General features: G+C 41.9%; 1 protein-coding gene across 5 annotated transcripts in view; it reads right to left on the bottom strand.

Annotated features, from left to right (window-relative positions):
* The window catches only part of GXYLT2 (glucoside xylosyltransferase 2), a 79784-nt gene that overhangs the window by 25378 nt on the left and 35405 nt on the right, over positions 1 to 19001 (bottom strand). The gene's annotated exons all lie outside the window — the stretch shown is intronic.

The following is a 19001-nucleotide window of genomic DNA, read 5'->3' as shown; positions in this document are numbered from 1 at the left end:
CCCTGGCACACACAGCAAGGACTCAATAAATGCTACGTGATCTTATTTTCATCCCACTCTCATGAGGGCTACGTTTCCTGACTGACAGCCCAGGGAACCAGCAACTGGCTATGGTAGTAGTAGTAATGAAAGAATGAGGCCGGGCATGGTGGCTCACGCCTGTAGTCCCAGCACTTTGGGAGGCTGAGATGGGCGGATCACGAGGTCAAGACATCAAGACCATCCTGGCCAATATGGTGAGACCCTGTCTCTACTAAAAATACAAAAAAAGTTGGCTGGGCATGGTGGCGCGTGCCTGTGATCCCAGCTACTCTGGAGGCTGAGGCAGGAGAATCGCTGGAACCTGGGAGGTGGAGGTTGCAGTGAGCTGAGATCTCACCACAGCACTCCAGCCTGGCGATGGAGCGAGACTCTATCAAAGGAAGGAAGGAAGAAAGGAAGGAAGGGAGGGAGGGAGGGAGGGAATGAAGGAAGGAAAGGAGGGAGGGAGGGAGGGAAGGAAGGAAGGGAGGGAGGTAGGGAGGGAGGGAAAGAAAGAAAGAGCGAGAAGGAAGGAAGGAGGGAAGGGAAAGAAAGAAAAAGAAAGAAAGAGAGAAAGAAAGAGAAAGAAAGAGAGAGAAAGAAAGAGAGAGAAAGAAAGAAAGAAAGAAAGAAAGAAAGAAAGAAAGAAAGAAAGAAAGAAAGAAAGAAAGAAAGAAAGAAGAAATTCCCTGTTCACAGCTTTAACAGGGGAGACAGAAAAGCGGCAAAGCAAAGTGATGATGAGAAGGGTAGCACAGAAGCACAGAGCAGAGCCCCTCCACCAGGCTGGAGGAAAAGTAAGGAAAGTTTCCCAGCAGAAGTGACATCTAAGCTAGGAGATAAATAAGTGGAGAGCAGGACAAACATGGAAGAGCATGTGAAAAGAGAGCATGGCAAAGGGAGGACTGCCAGTTGCTGTGTGGTGCTGGAGTTTACAGTGGGAGGAGGGGTGAGAGATAGGGCTGTCCAAGTGGGCAGGGGCCCAATCAGGAAGTGTGTTGACAAGTTTGGACTTAATCCTGAGAGCAACAGGGAGATATGTTCAATGACTTGACCCCAACACCTCAAGGTCATCCTTGCTTCCTCGCCTACCCATACTGCCCGCATCCAATCTTCAGCAAGTCACATAGGCTCTACCTCCAAAATGTCTGAGTCTGTCCATTTCTCTCCTTCTCTGCTTCCTCACCCAAAGTCCAAGGCACCATGACAGTTCTTCTAGAATTCTGCAAATTCTGTTCCCCAGGCTCCCCGTGTCTGCACTTGCCCCCTCCAATCCACTCCTCACAGAGCAGTCAAAGGGATTTTTAATTCCATTGTGACTTGTTCTTTGACCCATCAGTTCTGTATAAGTGTCTGTCTAATTTCCAAATATATGGAATTTTCCAGATATCTTTTTGTTATCCACTTCTAAGTTAACTCTCTTGTAGTCACGGAGCACACGGCAGCATTGCCATCTTTTCGAATTGACTGAGACTCGTTTTATGGCCCAGGATGTGGCCTATCTTGGTGAATGTTCCCTGTACATTTGATAAAAAAATATTTACGCTGCAGTTGCTGGGTGGAGTTGTCTATAAATTCTACAGCTGTCAATTAGGTCACTTGGTTGATAGTGTTGTCAAGGTCTTCTATATCGTCACTGGTTTTCACGAGCTCCTTGGAGCTTTATGTCCAGACACAGAGAAAAAGGGATGGAGAAATGTGGAGTTACTGCAAATTCATTTGTATCAACAGGTATAATTAGGGAATCATTATTCATTTTCACACTAATGATAGTTAGTTATTAAAAGCGGAATGTTGGACTCTCCAACTCTGTGGATTTATCTTTTTCTCTATTTGTCTAGGAATGTTTTTCTTCGTGGAACCGGAAGCTTTGTTATGAGGCGTACACTCATTTGAGACGGTTACGCCTTCCTGATGGGTTGATCCTTATATCATTACAAAACATCCAGAGGGCTTTGAAACAAAAGCAAAAACCTACAGTAGATCACCCTACTTTCACCCTCTAACCCCTGCAAGGCCTTTCACTGCATTTCTTTTTTTTTTGAAGACAGAGTTTTGTTCCTGTCGCCCAGGCTGGAGTGCAATGGCATGACCTTGGCTCACTGCAACCTCCACCTCCCAGGTTCAAGTGATTCTCCTGCCTCAGCTTCCCGTAGTTGGGAACACAGGTGCCCGCTACCATGCTTGGCTATTTTTTTGCATTTTTAGTAGAGGTGGGGTTTCACCATGTTGGCCAGGCTGGTCTAGAACTCCTGACCTCAAGTGATCCACCCATTTCCGCCTCCCAAAAGGCTGGGATTACAGATGTGAGCCACTGCCCCTGGCCTTCACTGTATTTCAAATAGTCACACCTGTACCATAGTCTGTGAAGGGCTCCACAGGATATACATGCTCTGTCTACCTCTCCAACTTAGTCTGCTGTCACCAGTGTTCCTCCACCGCATGGCACAATCCAGTTTGTTTTTTGTTTTTTGTTTTTTTTGGCTCCAGGGCCTTACACCTTTCATTATCGCTCTACTACTGTCAAAATCAGCAGAGGGTAGAAAGCTAAATAATCCTAATAGGAAGCCAATGAGCTCCTAATTCTCTCCCCGACTACAGCCAGGGTCTCCTCTATCTGAGATACTCTTAAGTCTTTGCTTAGATAGAAACAAACATTTAAGTCCCCTCTGTCAGAAAGAAAACAGAAAACACAAAATTGAAACAATAGGCCAGGTGTGGTGGCTGGCCGGGCACTTTGGGAGCTGGAGGTGGGAAGATTGCTTGAACCAGGAGTTTGAAAACAGCCCGGGCAATGTAGCAAGGCCTCATCTCTGCAATAATAATAATAATAACAATAGTAACAATAATAATAATAAAGTAGCTGGGTGTGGTAGTGTGCACCCGTAGCCCTAGCTACCTGGGAGGCTGAAGTGGGAGGATCGGTTGAGCCCCGGAGTTTGAGGCTGCAGGGAGCTATGATCACACCACTGTACAGAGGCCTGGGCAACAGATGGAGACTTGCCTCTCAAACAAACAAAAACAAAACTAAAGCTATAGATTTCTAATTTAACAAAGGAATCATCTTATCATGGACTAAGTGTTTATGTTTCCCCCAAGTTCACGTGTTGAAATCCTAACCCACAAGGAGATGGTATTAAGAGGAGCCCTCACGAATAGGATCAGCGCCCTTATAAAAGAGGCCTCAGAGAGCTCTCTCACCCCTTCCACCACATGAGGACACAGTGAGAAGGCACCATCTATGAATCAGGAAGCAGGCCCTCACCAGACAGATGCTGAATCAATCTTTTGGTGCCTTGATCTTAGACTTCCCAGCCCCTGGAACTGAGAAGTGAATTTCTGTTGTTTATAAGCTACCCAACTTAAAAAAAAAAAGGTCTTGTGTTCTTGCAACCTGAACTAAGACATGCCTTCTGGAATCTTCTCTACGACTGGGATGTCTTCTCTCTCACTTCATTTCCTAAGTTCATGAAGATGATAAAGCCCTCAAATGCACTTAAAAATGACATCTTTTTTTTTTTTTTTTCCCCAGACACGGTCTTGCTCTGTCATCCAGGCTGGAATGCACTGTCACAATCATGGCTCACTGCAGCCTCAACTTCCTGGGCTCAAGTGACACTCCCATCTCATCCTCTCGAGTAGCTGGGACCGCAGGCACGTATCACCACGCCTAGCTAATTTAATTTTTTTTTTTTTTTTTTGTAGAGACAAGGTCTCTCTATGTTGCCCAGATTGATCTCTAACTCCTGAGCTCAAGCAATCCTCCCACCTTGGCCTCCGAAAGTGCTGGCATTACAGGTGTGAGCCACGATGCCCAGCCAAAAGAAACGGCATCTTTATTGATTATGAAATACATGTACTGCCCCTGATGCTTTAGTCAGTTTCTAGGTTTGTGAAATCCTGTTTTTGATCATTGCCTAAAGTACTAAAACTGTGATTAATGTGATAATTAATGCTTCCCAAATCATATCTGCTGATGTAGGTGAATTAGCAGTCACTGCGCATTCTGCCCTCTTTCCCCGAGTCTGCAGGTAAAGCCCCATGGAGCTCCTGCTGTTCATGATAAGCAACTTCCCAGACCTGCTGGTGAAGTGTCACCAAACGCTTCCCAAATGCCAGGCAGAGCATTTCACTCGTTATTCTTGAACACTCAGGTCTGATTCATCCCTTCTTAGAAAGACTTTCCCAGAGGGCTCCTCCTTCCTTCCTTCCATTTTCTCTTCATCATACCACCTGACTTCCTTCCTTCCGTCATGTCTCACAGTCAGCGGCCTTTGGTTAAATTATTTTCTCATTTGTTGCTTGCCTCCTCCAACTAGAATAGAAGCCCCTTGAGGGCTGGGACCTTCCATATCTAGGTAACATTTAAAATCTGTGTGCCTGGCCCATGCCTGACATAATATATGCTAGGCATCCAATAAATATTTACATGAGCTAAGGAATTCAACTGTTGAGCTCGCTCATAACCACTGTAATTTTAAATATGCTTCGAAGCTGATTGTAGACGAGAAGGACAGGTTCTGAGTGATGAGAAGATCTGTGAACAAATGAAGTGCAGAAGACTCAAGTTCATGAAGGAAAACCACTGCAACGCCAACCACAGGAATATCCTGCTGTTGCTTGCATGGCCTGGGACATCACCCTCTAGGCCTCTCTTGACAAGACAGCTAGGCAGCTTCACACATCATTCCACTTCGTTACCTCTCATGCATTTCGAAAATGCCTTACAAACTAAAGGGCACAAAGGGAGCTAGGGGAGGGAAGGAACAGAAGCAAAGACAAAGGTGCCATTTAGATTCAAGCAGAAATGAATTTCAGAGAGGGAACCTTTGGAAAATGATCCTGGTGATAATCAGGAGAGAGAAGAAATATTAAAGAGGATTAAAGCAGGAGGTGGAAACAGAGAAGAGCAAAGAACAGTTTCAGAAGAAAAAGAGAAACACTCTTTTTGTGCCAAGAAAAGATATACATAAAAAACCTACATACATAAAAAACAAAGAGCTGGGGCTAGGTGTGGTGGCTCATGCCTGTACTCCCAGCAATTTTGGAGGCTGAGGCAGGCGGATCTTTAGAGGTCCGGAGTTCAAGACCAGCCTGGCCAAGATGGTGAAACCCCCATCTCCACTAAAAATACAAAAATTAGCTGGGTGTGGTGGCACACGCCTGTAATGCCAGCTCTCAGGTGGCTGAGGCAAGAGAATTGCTTGAACCTGGGAATTGGAGGTTACAGTGAGCTGAGACTGTGTCACTGCACTCCAGCCTGGGCAACAGAGGCAGACAGTCTCAGAAAGGAAAGAAAGAAAGAAGGACGGACGGAAGGAAGGAAGGAAGGAAGGAAGGAAGGAAGGAAGGAAGGAAGGAAGGAAGGAAGGAGCGAGCCAGGTGTAGTCACACATGCCTGTGGTCCCAGCCACTTGGGAGGCTGAGGAGGGAGGATCACTTGAGCCCAGGAGATCAAGTCTAGAGTGAGCCATGATCATGCCACTGCACTCCAGCCTGGGCAACAGAGGGAGACCGTGTCTCAAAAAAAAAAAAAAAAGGAAAAAGAGAAATACAAATACCATTACTGCATTTTTTCAGTTAAAATAAACATTGCTTTATGTGTACTCTATTGTATTTATTCACCTATTTTTATCTTTGTAAATTTTCACTTCCCTAAGCCAAATACATTTTGAGAAGCTATTCCAAGATAATACTTAATTTCTGTAATTATATCAGGTCCCTGTCTTCCTTTTTCCCCCTTTTCCTTTTTGAAGCATCCATCGTTCCTGAAATACACACAAACACACACCTCTTTGGGTAAAATGTGTTGTCAAAGTTGCTTGACCGTGCTGATTTTCACCCACCGCGTCCGGCTGTGGTTTTAAATTTTTTATTGTGAGATCATTTTAAATTTACAGAAGAGGTGTAAAAAGTTCAGAGAGTTCCCATGTATTCTTCACCCAGCTTTCTCTTGTGTTAACATCTTACACATAACAACAGAACAGTAATCAAATCTAAGAAATTAACCCTAGTATAAATACTATTAACTAAACTAAAGAACTTACTCAGATGTCACCAGTTTTTCCACAAATCTCCTCTTTCAGTTCCAAGATCCAAACATTGAATTTCTTTGTCACATCCTTAGTCTCCTCCAATCTGTAACAATTTCTCAGCCTTTCCTTGTTTTTTCATAACCTTGACAGCTTTGAAGAGCACCTGCCAGTTATTTAGAACAAAGTCCCTCAATTTGGGTGTCTGATGTTTTCTCATGTTTAGATTGAGGTTATGCTTTACTGGGAAGAACAGAGATGAAACACACCTGGGTGCATACGATGTTGACTGGGCCAAGTGATGTCAGTCTTGATTGCTTGGCAAAGGTGGAGTCGCCAATATTCTCCACAGTAAACTGAGGATTTCCCCTTTTCCTTTACTAAATATTTTGGAGGAGATACTTTAAAATCATACAAATATCCTGTTTCTGGTTAAACTTTCACTCCTTAATTTTAGCATTCACAGATCTTACCTGCAGTAATTATTACTACGGTGTTCTAACAGTGATTTTCTATTTTCCTCATTCTTTTTACATGTATTAATTGGAATTTTCTATAAGGAAGAGGTGTGATTTTTCTCCATTTATTTATTTATTCAGTTATGTATTTATTTTTTAAATTCAGTTATTTATTTAGATTAGTATGGACTTATGAAAAATTAAGTGTTATAATTAAATACTATCATTTATTTTGTGGCTCAAGTTGTTCCAGCTCAAGTCATTGGGAGCTCTCTCAGATTGGTTCCTGTCCCCTTCCAATATGAACCCCCTCCTTTTAAAAATTGTTTTTATTATTAAAAAATATTTTTTAGCACATCCTTACTTTCTGGCACCAGAAGGTCAACTCCAGGGGCATCTTGCATTTTCCCTGCCTTCAGTCAGGAATGAACAGTTCTCCCGGGAGCCCTGGTTCCTCTGGAGGATGGAATTCAGAAACCAATATCTACGGGCTAGGTGTGTTCACTGCTACTCAGGTGTCACTGCTTCTAGCCTCCTAACAGTGGACAGAGCTAGCAAATACATGTATGTATACAAACCCATGTATACATACCTATCCATAATTACTTCTTTTAATTATTTTTATCTTTTCCTTTTTTCACAGGTGTTGATTACTTCTCTACTTATCTATACCTATATATTTATTTAAAAAAACATGAGTCCACATTGACACCGATCTCAGGACTGTGCCTGTGTGTGTGTGTGTGTGTGTGTGTGTGTGTGTGTGTGTGTGTGTGTATGTGTCTGTCTGTGAGAAATAATTTGTTAAAGGCGAAGAGAATTCTGAGCTTAGATTATTAGGGTGTTGGGCTAAGTTTTGAAGAACTAGGTGTGATTTTAATAAGTGAGGCTGGAGGTAGGGGAGTCAAATGGCCAGGGTATTGTCTCCAGGCAACAGTATGGCAGAGGGTAACCTGCACAGCACCTGGGAAAGAGTGACACACACCAAGAGCAGCTGGAATGGGAAATTCATGACTTGGAATAGTGCTGAAAGTTAGTACATAAACTCAGAATGCAAAAGGCCCTGAACACCAGGCCCAGAGGTCTGGACTTGACTCTGCAACAGGGACTCTAGGAAGGTTCTGGGCCAGAATCCATCTGATGAGAATAGCATTCAAAAACCAAAAACGCAGGAGTGGTACACAGGAGAAAAGAGACACACGTAGCAGGGAGATGAATAAACAGGACAATACAATAACCCTTTTCTCTATTCATTGCCACCTTTATTTTTTGTCTTAATTGTAAATACATGCAGACCCAGAACACATGATCAGAAAAAGGCCTATACCTTCAAGGCTCTGTACTTCTGGTGCATGTGACTGTCTTTGCAAATGTGAACAGATAGCTTGCATATATTACGTAAAGCTCTGATGCTTTTTGTCTTTTTTCTCTTTCTGATTGGTTTGCTATTTTTAAAAATTGGGCCAGTGCGGTGGCTCATGCCTATAATCCCAGCACTTTGGGAGACCGAGGTGGGAGTATTGCTCGAGGCCAGGAGTTCAAGAATAGCCTGGGCAACATAAAGATCCCATCTCTACAAAAAATTTAAACATCAGCCAGGCGTGGTAGTTTGTGTGGGTAATTCCAGCTACTCGAGAGGCTGAGACAGGAGGGTCCCTTGAGCCCAGGAGGTGGAGGCTGCAATGAGCCATGACTGCACCACTGCACTCTAGCCTGGGTGACAAAGTGAGACCCTGTCTCAGAAAACAAAAACAAAAACAAAATAAAACAAAAAAAACAGAAGTTGTCTGAATTCCACAATACACAAATTCATGCTTATGTGTTGTAAAAACATACAAACAATTCAGCAATCAACAGAGTAAGTTCAAGTTGCTCTTAACCTGTCCCTGTCCTCATCACACCACCACTCCAAACCCCCATAACCAACCCCCTCTCTCTTCAGAATTAACCAACATTAACAGTGAACATCATCCCAGTCTGTTCCTATGCATTGTACCTGGGGTCTTTGTATGGCCAGAAAGTCAGATCTCAACTTAATCAATCCATCACTCTTAAAACTCTTTTATTTTTTCTGTAATTCTTATTACTGCCTGAAATTAACAAATTTACTTATTTTTTGTCATTCTTTTCTGACTTGGATATAAGCTCCATGAGATTAGGATATTTGGATATCTTATTCCTAGGGCCAGTCACATAATTGAGGCTCAACAAATATTACTGAATAAATGGTTGTATGTATAAATGTTTATAAACACACACACACATATATTTTTGCATTTTCATTTTATTTACTTATTTTTTTTTTGAGATAAGGTCTTGTTCTGTCACCCAGGCTGAAGTACAGTGACACAATCATGGCTCATTGCAGCCTCCACCTCCTGGGCTTAGGCAATCCTTCTGCCTCAGCCTCCCAAGTAGCTGGGATTAAAGGCGTGAGCCACAGCACCTGGCCATTTATTTGCATTTAAAAAATACTGGCTAAGTGCAGTGGCTCAATTCTGTAATCCTAGCACTCTGGGAGGCCAAGGCAGGTGGAGTGGATTGCTTGAGTCCAGGAGTTCAAGAATAGCCTGGGCAACATGGTGAAACCTCATCTCTACAAAAAATACAAAAATTAGCCGGGTATGGTGGTGCATGCCTGTAGTCTCAGCTACTCAGGAGGCTGAGGTGAGAGAATCACCTGAGCCTGGGGAGGTTGAGGCTGCAGTGAGCCATGACAGCACCACTGCACTTCAGCCTGGGTAATACACTAAGACCCATGTCAAAAAAAAAAAAAAAAAAAGAAAGGACTACCAGTAGAATCACACTATACAAGCTATACTTTCTAATTGTCTACTTTGGGATACTTCCTTTTAATTTTATGTATGCAGACAACAAAGAACATTTTGTTTGATGCTGCATATTCCCAAGTATCCTCTTCGATATTCTTGAAATAGTTTAAGATAGTGGAGAGAATAATGAATATTTGGAAAATAATCTTGCTATACAATGCTTTCTTTTCTGTTTGTTGTTGTTTGTGTTGTTGTTGTTGTTGGGACAGAGTCTTGCTCTGTTGCCCACGCTAGAGCGCAGTGGTGTGATCTCGGCTCACTGCAACTTCTGCCTCCTGGGTTCAAGCAATTCTCCTGCCTCAGCCTTCCAGGTAGCTGGGTGCCACGACACCCGGCTAATTTTTGTATTTTTAGTAGAGACGGGGTTTCGTCATGTCGGCCAGGCTGGTCATATTCTTTTCTGTTTTAAAATATATATATAATTGGGAGTCTGTAGAAAACTAAATACGCATTCTTAATTAAGTAGTGTTCCACACTGTTTTAATCTGAGATTTTAAGATTGTTCATTTTGTTAAATTATTACCTTAAAATGGGGTGGCACAGGAGAAAATTAAAGCCTTTCAATTTTTATTTTTGTTTCTATTGTGCCCCCTTGTGGAATTACATATAACTTACATATTCGTTTTTGTGACGTTCTAACAAAGAGCAGGGTGTACTAATGTCATGGCTGCATTCAGGCATGCGCCAATCAATGAAGTAGACTCTTCTGATCAGTTTAGTCTTTGCAAACAAGATTCTGATTGCTTCTGAGTTGAGCGAATCAATGACGGCTTTGTTCAAGACGGTTCTTCTAAAGTTCTGGCTCATTAAACTTGTGTTTGGTCTTTGATTTCATCATTTCAGCTGTGTGGCCAACTGTTAGAACTGCATGCAGGGAGTGTTCCACAGGCCTTGCGTAACTGAAAGTATCTGGTTTCTCCGGCATGTTCTGAGATAATGGCTCTCTAAGATCTTCCATCTGCTTCCATGCTTGCTTTTGGCTTGCTTCCTCCTCTTATCAGGTGTTGCAATCCCAGCCAGCAAGCACACACTATCTTTTCTTGTTGGCTGTAGACATTCCGTTAGCCATGGCAACTGTCATTTAAAGCAGAGTCTAGTTTCTTAGTCAGATGGTGCCTCCCCAGAGAATGTGTTGCTGAAAACAGGATCATTGGATCACAAGGAACTGTAGCTCTTCACTGAAATTAGACTGATTTTCAAAGAAGCTTTTCCCTTTTCTTACATTGGAGCCTCTAATATAGCCAACATTTACTGAGTAGACAATGGGTTCAGGGCTCGGCACTTTTATAAGTATTATATCTTTAAATCCTCTCTCTCACTTTTTGAAGCAGTGGTTAAAGCCCTTTTCATAAGACCATCCATCCATTTGTCTGTCTTTCCATCCATTGTCCATCCCCCTATCCATCTATACATCCATCTTTCCTTCCACCCATTCATCCATCCAAAGAGTTTTACAAAGTGCCTTCTGTTAGTATGTACCAGATATTACTGTAGGTGCAGAAGATCAAGGACCTTTTACATTTTTTTCTTTTTTTTAAATTAATTATTTGTGGAGACAGGATCTCACTGTGTTGCCCAGGCCAGTCTCCAACTCCTGGCCTCAAGCAATCCTCCCACCTCTGCCTCCCAAAATGCTGAGACTGTAGGCATGAGCCACCATGCCTGGCCAAGATTAAAGATCCTTGCCCTGAGAGGGTTTACATGCTCCTAAGAAAAGCCGAAAAATAAAACAAATGAGTAAAGTGTGTAGTATTCCAACTTTGAAGATGGTAGGATATGGAAAACTAAAGCAGGGATGGGGAGCAATTATAAATACAAACACCTCACTAAACTGGCAAGTCTGAGCAAAGACATATGTTCTATTTCTTTTTTCTTTACCCATTTAACAGTTAAAGAATGGAAGGTTCAGGGGAATTTTCCTACGGAGGTATTTTGGGAACACTTTAGGAATGTCTTCTACAAGTAGAGGAGACAACACTGCCACTAATACATTCTAAGAAGTAGGGCAGAATGACTATTCTATAGGAGAATCTTGGGCTTCAATCCAGACTCCAAGATTTACCCCAGGAAAATGATTTAATTTTCCTCAATTCCAGTTTCCTCATTTGTAAAGAGGATGCAAATGAGCATATTCCTCAAAGAGTTGGGAAGAGTTAATGAAATCATAAACCTAAAGATCGCAGCCTGGGTTAAGTGCAGTAGGCATTGGGTGGTCATTGATCACCTACAATACATTCCTCTTTTTTCAGTGTTATGTCCTGAAGACATTTTTTTTTTTTTTTTTTTTTGAGATGGAGTCTCACTCTGTCACCCAGGCTGGAGTGCAGTGGCCGGATCTCAGCTCACTGCAAGCTCTGCCTCCCGGGTTTACGCCATTCTCCTGCCTCAGCCTCCCGAGTAGCTGGGACTATAGGCACCCGCCACCACACCTGGCTAGTTATTTGTATTTTTTTAGTAGAGACGGGGTTTCACCGTCTTAGCCAGGATGGTCTTGATTTCCTGACCCTATGATCCACCTATCTTGGCCTCCCAAAGTGCTGGGATTACAGGCTTGAGCCACTTGCGCCTGGCCTCTGAAGACATATTTTAAAGCAGCATTTCTTAAACTATTTTCAACTGTACCTCATAGTAAAAAATGCATTTTCATCATAATTCCAGTTTGTGCATACATAAATATATAAGATGGAAATGTCAAAAATAATACTTGTTTTTACTAAATGTAATGCATATTCATTCTATTCTATTTCATGTTTTTTTTTAAAAAAGTTGATAATAATCCACTAAACGGGTTTCAAGAATCACTGGTGGGTTATTCCCCACGATTAGGGGAAACTCAGAATAGTCAAATAGTTAACCAAAGCTTAGTAAATAATATACATAGATAGGTAGGCAGACATATGGACAAAGAAGTAAAAATGGACCTTCCTCTATGTCCTCCACCATATTCTCCAACATTTTCTTCCCAGAGAAAACCACCAATTCCAATTATTTAAATTTATTCTGTAGGTATATACCTCCATGTCTCTAAATAATATACCTTATCTATTAACTTCCTATGCTGGAAGAATAGGTTTTAGCTCTCTTTCACACAAATTCCCAACTCCACACATATACCTTCCCATCCTCCAATACAATTATATCAAAATATCATTTAGACCAATATACAGTATTATGATGGCCATGCAAACATTATTTCCAGTGAAGCCACAAAATGAGTAGCAATACTTTCCCTCTCTGTACAAGTGATTTTCCTGTTTTCCTGGAATTAATGACTCTTTTTCATGTTGTTAATTTGTTTCTTTTTTTTTTTTTTTTTTTTTTGAGACAGAGTCTCACTCTGTCACCCAGACTGGAGTGCAACGGCAAGATCTCGGCTCACTATATCCTCTGCCTCCTGGGTTCATGTGATTCTCCTGCCTCAGCCTCCTGAGTAGCTAGGACTACAGGCATAGTCCACCACACTTGGCTAATTTTTCTATTTTTAGTAGAGACAGAGTTTCACCATGTTTGCCAGTCTGTGATGTCTGTTATGACACCAGGAGGGCACTTTTTACCTGCATTGTCCTCTGGCTCTCCCTTATAAACTAACTGGCCTATGGTTTAGCTTGCTGTTCACATGAAGCTGCAAGCCTCCTCTTAATTAAGAAGCACCCTGGCTTCTGGTCACACCTCCATGGAATTTAGGCTCTACAACACATAGTTAGCTAGTAGCAATTAGAAATGCTGATGGCCTGAGTCTCCCAAGGAGATACCATATTCCTCAACTGGGAGCTGGAGAGAGAGAGAAATCCCTGTGTTCTTGAATGAACTACCTGAAGGTGAATTTTTATCACACTGAACTGGAAGGGGGAAGGAGGGAGACTGTGGTTCAAATGTCACAGATTCTCACTCTTCTTACCAAGTTTTAGTAGATTTTCTTGAATAAATGTTCCTTCATTTGCCTAGGTCCTTAGGACAATTTCCAAAGTATTTAGATAGTTGCTTTAAAAATAATTTTCACAAATTATGCTTGTTTCACTGGGGAGCAATTCCACAGGGCTCCTTTTTTTCTTTGAGACGGAGTCGCGCTCTGTTGCTCAGGCTGGAGTGCAGTGGCACACGGTCTCTGTTCACTGCAAGCTCCACCTCCCAGGTTCACACCATTCTCCTGCCTCAGCCTCCCAAGTAGCTGGAACTACAGGCGCTTGCCACCAAGCCCAGCTAATTTTTTTGTATTTTTTTTTAGTAGAGACGGGGTTTCGCCATGTTAGCCAGGATGGTCTCGATCTCTTGACCTCGTGATCCGCCCACCTCTGCCTCCCAAAGTCTTGGGATTACAGGCATGAGCCACCGCACCCAGCCACCACAGGACTCCTAATGCCACCATTTTGGAAGTTGCTACCTTGCCATGCTCTTTTTCTGCCATAGTTGCTAAGCTGCTAGAATTTGGATTTCAGGCTGCTTTGAGCAATCATTATGCTTATGGAGTAGCCTTGCAAGGGACTGAAAGAGAGAGACAGAGTCCTGATGACATTATGTGAGCTTCTGGATCTAGCTGTGCTTGGAATCAGTCCTACAGTGTGGACTTTGTAGTTAGATAAGCCAATAAATTTATTTCCTTCTTTGCTAGTTGGAGTTGAGTTTCTCTCACATATAACCAAGAGTTGTAGCTAATATCCCGAATGTCAAACTTTTAATAGTGTATGAGTAAATGATAAGTACTGTGGAAAGCTTGTTCAACAAAATTGGTATCTAGGGTCATTTCATGTCATCATTTAGGTAGCTAATCTCATCCAAATAATTTATGGCCTCTTGGTGCTTGATGAAATGTATAAACATCATTTATGGTGATTCTAATTGATGTTCCCCTTAATAAGGATTTTTAATATATTCCTATATGTGTGTCAATATTTGTTAATATCCAAAGGATTTGTTGCAAGGATGTCTCAATGTTAATTGCAAATACTGAGATGTAATATTAATAATAATATAAAGGTCTGACCTTAATTATAAAAAGTTCTAAAAAGTATGATAAGCCTCCCTTTTCCATTAGCCTACAGCTAACTCATGAAGACATCATTGGTAAGCATGCAGATTTCAAAACATTGGAACCAGTTATGGGTCTCTTTAACAAGCCATAAGTGGAAAAGAGAAGATTATACGTTGTTGTTTTCACTACAGTATCTAAAAGCTAGATAATCTAAGATTTATCTTTATTTGGCATGGTAGTCCTTTGAAATATTAAGGAGTGGGACAAGTTTCTTGGAAATATGGAGTAAGAATACATTTACAGGTTAAATACATTTAACCTTTAAGAATACATTTACAGGTTAAAGCTATAGGAAGTGAGCGGTGGCTCACACCTGTAATCCCAGCACTTTTTTTTTTTTTTTTTTTGAGAGGGAGTGTCGCTCTGTCGCCCAGGCTGGAATGTAATGGCATGATCTTGGCTCAGCGTAACCTCCACCTCCTAGGTTCAAATGATTCTCCTGCCTCAGCCTCCTGAGCAGCTGGGATTACAGGTGCCCACCACCACGCCCAGCTAATTTTTGTATGTTTAGTAGAGACAAGGTTTCACCATGTTGGCCAGGCTGGTCTTGAACTCCTGACCTTGTGATCTGCACACCTCGGCCTCCCAAAATGCTGGGATTACAGGTGTGAGCCACCAAGCCTGGTTGAAGCCATAATTAATTTGATCAGGCGCAGTGGCTCACACCTATAATCCCAGCACTTTAGGAGGCCTAGGAAGGAGGATCATTTGAGCCCAGGAGTTTGAGACCAGCCTGGGCAACATGGTGAGACTCTTGTCTCTACAAAAATTTTAAAAATTAGCTGGGCATGGTGGTGTGTACCTGTGGTCCCAGCTACTCATGAGGCTTAGGTGAGAGGATCACTTGAGCCTGGGAGGTTGACACTGCAGTGATCCATGATTGCACCACTGCACTCTAGCCTGGGCAACAGAGTGAGACCCTCTCTAACCCCTTCCTTAAATATAGATATCTATGGTGAATGTTGGGAGCAAAAAAATACATCAGACATTATTATAAGCTTGGAGCTTATTAAAACTTGGTAAAAACAAAAACAAAAACATTTCTCCCTGGGTAAGGTATGGATAGAATCTTACCCTACCTCAAATTACCATATTGGGTGCCACTTACAAATAATGTCTCTAAAGGTTCTGCAATCCAGTGATGTTTGTTATGTTTTACCTATCTCTAAGATTCCCAGAGGACCACAGTTATTAAGGAGAGAAGTCTTCAAAATTAAATAGGCACAGCGTGTAGCAAAATGTACAGATCTATTATAAAATCTCACTACCTCCAATTAATTGGGGGAAAGGTGATGTGAATTCATACAACTCAATTACTCCTACAGATGTAAAGGATTTCTGGCCTTTACTAAGAAAAAAAGAGAAAAGTATTCCAGAATCAATTTTAATGAACACATTTGATTTATTTGTAATTGGCATATTGTTTTAAATATTTTAAGCTTCTGAATTACCTGAAAGAAATATGCATTTTAGAATGCTTAATCAAGCCATCTGCAGTTTAGTTTGCATTCATAATGGTCCCATGCCACAGGACCATTATTCACAGAAGGAGAGGAGTCAATGTCCACTGATTTCTAGGAGTTCATAAATTTTGAATTGGTGGGATCTGAATCACACTAATTGCACTTGAGAATCTAATAGGTTTGAGTTGCAAAGACTTATGCTCTGATATTATTCAGACAGTAAAATCTTAGTTGAGAGAGGGTCTCTTCCGCAGTTTTGGGTAGATGACAACCTCTTGGAAAATGGGTGGGACCATGGTCCTCAGTCCACTGATTGCCTGATAGAATGTTTGCACTTTACGATCTCCATTTTCTCTGTGCCCCTGAGGCAGCACACCCGATATGCTTTTGTAGCGATGAATTCCAAGGAAAACACGACCGAGACTTTATTTCAAATTACGCTCAAGATCAATACATCTCACTGATGCCCAAAAATGCCATGTTCATAATCTGCTGTTGTGATATACAACTAGGAAAAGGTAAATGTCCTGTCAACCACAATCTCTCTTTATTATTTTTAAAGAGGGCTCATTTCCATTATCAGAAGCAGATAGGGAATGCCAGCACCCATTTGTCATTCAAAACCAAGCACTTACTTAGCTGGGAAAGAATTAAAGCCATTAGGTGATGAATTTGTTTTTTTTTAAATAATGGTAATAAAGTCACAATTCAAGGTCAACAAAAATTCAAGTGTAGTTGCACTGGGTAGCTAATATTTTGGATAGAATGGGAAGACCATTTCCCAACGTTACCTTTGGTTTTCTAATACTTATTTTTTGCAAAAATGGAGACAAGAAACAGAAACCTAACATTTTCTCTCACCTCAAAGAGTAATCAGTTTTTATATCACCAACCTAGAGATTTTCATGTCAATTGAAGGGAGTCTTTTCCTACCCCAGTTTTTATGTGACTAATCCTATCTCACCATATGTATAAAAGTCTGTGACATGTGAAGAACAGATGATGTGGCCAGGCACACCGGCTCATGCCTGTAATCCCAGCACTTTGGGAGGCCAAGATGGGCGGAACACCTGAGGTCAGGAGTTCAAGATCAGCCTGACCAACATGGTGAAACCCTGTCTCTACTAAAAATACAAAAATTAGTGGGTCATGGTGGTATGCACCGAAATCCCAGCTACTTGGGGGGTTGAGGCAGGAGAATTGTTTGAATCCAGGAGGCGGAGGTTGCAGTGAGCTAAGATTGTGCCACTGCACTCCAGCCTGGGAGACAGAGTGAGACTCCGTCTCAAAAAAAAAAAAAAAGAAAGAAAAGAAAAGAAAAATAGATGACGTAATGAGCAAGTGAGCTTGGGCAGCTCATTGCTGCCAGCAATTCATTCAGGGTTCATTCTGCTCACAGGTCTCTGCGTAGGAAATGCTAAAAGTGCTACTCTCCAATTAGGGTTTCCAGACCGATAGATGTGAAGATTCCTTCTGCTTGAGTATCCTCAGGCACCTCAAAATCAAAATATGTCCCAAATCAAACTCATTTGACCCATTTACCAAAAATGCTTTTCCCTGTCTTTTCTATCCCTAAATGATCCTGCCATTTATTCCTTAGGTTGAGCCATAAGAAATTGCCTTTTTTGTAGGTCATTAATGGTTGAATATTGGCAATTTCAAAAGGATCAACCTTAACAGTTGTTCAGGTTAAAAAAAAAAAAAAAAAAAACCTGCTAAAATCCTTTTCATATCACTTCCCCTTCAACTCTTACAACAAGCCAATCAGGAAGGTTGGTAAATTCTGTTTCAGGCAGGTCCATTATCCATCTCTAAGGCAAGCATCAAAGCCCAAGCCAAGTTAGTGAACTGGCTTCACCAACCCTGTCCACGCTGCCATAAACCAGAGTGTCTTCTTTAAAACGCAAGTTAGAACATGCCACTTGCTGCAAAAAATCATCCAATGGCTTCCCACTGCCCTTAAGAAAAAGACTGCGCTGGGTGCTGTGGCTCACGTCTGTAATTCCAGCACTGTGGGAGGTCAAGGCGGGAGGACCGCTTGAGCCCAGGAGTATGTGACCTGGCTGGCAACATAGCAAGACATCATCTCTACAAAAAATAAAAAATAAAAAAATTAGCTAGGCATGGTGGCTCACACCTGTAGTCCCAGCTACTTGTGAGGCTCAGGTGGGAGGATCACTTGAGCCCGGGAGTTGGAGGCTGCAGTGAGCCATGAATGTACCACTGCACTCTAGCAGGGGCAACAAAGAGTGACCTTATCTCTAAAAAAAAAAAAAAAAAAAAAAAGACAAAGACCAGACACTTCTAGATGCCTTGCTGATCTGCAAGCTCCAGTCTCTACTGATTGCTTCACTCTCATCTCACTTTCTATTTTTTGGTTACAATGACTTTCTTTTATTTTTTTAAACATGGCCCTTCCCACCCTAGGGCCTTTGTATATTCCATCTGCCTGGAACCCTCTTTTCTCTAATGACCCCCAAGGTCCTTGTCACCTAGTAACCCTTACTTCTCCTTTATTCATGTCTCTGCATAAATGCCACTGCTGGGCAGGCATGGTGGCTCATGCCTGTAATCCTACTACTTTGGGAGGCCAAGGCGAGAGGATCACTTAAGCGCAGGAGTTCAAGATCAGCCTGAGCAATATAGCAAGACTCCATCCCTACAAAAAAACATATCCCACTGCCTCAAGAGAACCTTCTATGATCTCTCTCAGACCAGGATGGAACCCCATGTTACATACATCCATGAGACTATCTCCTCTTAGTACTGGTCATACTTCGAATTGTTTGTTCAAGGCCCTACTAGACTCAAGCTTCAAGGAAACAGGATCACGGCTGTCTTATTACCATGTCACCATCACTGAGCCAGGGCCCAGCACCCTAATGGGCACTCAACAAATATCTATGGAAGGCACGAATCCCTCACAAAATTTAGAGCAGCAACTGACAGTTCAAAGTTGCCATCCCTGCATAATATTATTCTCACTTTTGATATATCTTTTTTCTACTTAATATTTTATTTTTATTATTTGATTTTTAAAATTGTATTTATTTATTTACTTTTTTGAGACAGGGTCTCACTCTGTCACGTAGGCTGGAGTGTGATGGTGCGATCATGGCTCACTGCAGCCTCAACCTCTTGAGCTCAGATGATCCTCCCACCTCAGC

The sequence above is a fragment of the Macaca fascicularis genome, chromosome 2, assembly GCF_037993035.2.
Source record: "Macaca fascicularis isolate 582-1 chromosome 2, T2T-MFA8v1.1".
Classification (NCBI taxonomy): domain Eukaryota; kingdom Metazoa; phylum Chordata; class Mammalia; order Primates; family Cercopithecidae; genus Macaca; species Macaca fascicularis.
This window is presented reverse-complemented; position numbering and strand designations above follow the sequence as displayed.